This window comes from Triticum dicoccoides, chromosome 2A, assembly GCF_002162155.2.
Source record: "Triticum dicoccoides isolate Atlit2015 ecotype Zavitan chromosome 2A, WEW_v2.0, whole genome shotgun sequence".
Lineage (NCBI taxonomy): Eukaryota > Viridiplantae > Streptophyta > Magnoliopsida > Poales > Poaceae > Triticum > Triticum dicoccoides.
The window spans coordinates 399196466-399197715 of NC_041382.1; the positions used below are offsets into that span (position 1 = coordinate 399196466).

Genomic DNA, 1250 nt, shown 5'->3' on the forward strand with positions numbered 1-1250 from the left:
AGGGCGCGCCGGTGGCGGGACGGCGTCAGAAGCCATGGAGCGAGCCAGCAGCGCACGCGCACCAGGCGCCGTAGCGACATGGGGTGGTTGCGGCCGGGCTTCGCTGGTGGCAGGGCGGCGCCAGTCACACTGCCTAGAGTCGTGGCCGGAGATGAGACATCGGCGGCAACATATGTCGTTGGTGCAGTGGCGAGGCAGGCGCTGGGGCAGGTCGAGGACGGCGTCGCCGGTTCCTGCGCCGAGGCTGCCGGAAGCCGTCCTGGTCCACTGCAGGCTCGCGGGTGACGAGGTCGAGGACGGCGTCGCCGGTTCCTGCGCCGAGGCTGCCGGAAGCCGTCCTGGTCCACTGCAGGCTCGCGGGTGACGAGGCTGCCCACGCGATGGACCTTCGAGCGGGGACCAAGGCGGGCGGCGGCTGGGATCCGCATGGCGGTGGCAGCAGCGGTCTGCCCGGCGGAAGTGGTGACGTCGGCAGCAGAGGCAGCGGGGCTCGGGGCGGGGGAGACGGAAGCGGCAACGTCGCGGTAGGAACGCGCGTTGGAGCCGTCCTCGTCCGAATCCATCCAGCGGGCCGAGCGGCGCTTGCCGGAGTGGGGGCTGGAAGACGCCAAGTTACACAGTTGACACTTCACCTGATTTGATAGATGATGATGCATGTTCATGGTTCCGTCGTCTATTATTGCTTCGCTGTAGTTATTTTAGCATGTCTTCAAGTTGCTCAGCTGTAGTCATTTCACCTGATTTGGTATTTTCTAGCATTTTTGCTGCGCTGTAGTTATTTCTGAAAATTGCTTGAAAGGATGACTGCTGTCATTTAAGTGGCATACCAGTAGATAGTTGAATAATATAGCTTTCTGATGTCCATGTATCTTCCAGGCTTAATTTCTTTGGGCTGGACATCAGTTGATATAGGGCCATCAACATTGGAGATAATTTTTTCTTTACTGTCATCATACAAGGTTAGAAATGACATTGGTATGAATGTGATGAGGGTGTAGTGCATAGAAATATTTTTAACTGAAATGTTTAAAACATCTCACAGTTATTTTAGCATGTCTTGCAGTATTTACGAATGCACACTATTTTAGCTTGGAAAATTGCAACAACAAAAAACCCTACCTGCCATCCCCCTAGTGGCAAAGCTTTAGCAAGATTGTTGGGCGGGCCAGGGTGGGCTAGCCCCAAGAATAGCACATAATTTTTGTTCTTAAGGCCCTCTTTTAGTCTCATTATTCAGTATTTTCTGCTGG

The 1250-nt window shown here is 54.7% G+C and overlaps 1 protein-coding gene across 5 annotated transcripts in view; it reads left to right on the forward strand.

Annotated features, from left to right (window-relative positions):
* The window catches only part of LOC119354688 (tRNA (guanine-N(7)-)-methyltransferase-like), a 28978-nt gene that overhangs the window by 9897 nt on the left and 17831 nt on the right, over nt 1–1250 (forward strand). For 4 of the 5 annotated variants that reach the window (XR_005171179.1, XR_005171180.1, XR_005171181.1 and 1 more), the window contains one exon: nt 877–959. The exons of the other annotated variant lie outside the window; for it this stretch is intronic. The gene's annotated coding sequence lies outside the window, so the exon portion shown is untranslated. The remainder of the gene's footprint in view (nt 1–876; nt 960–1250) is intronic. 5 annotated transcript variants of the gene reach the window in all.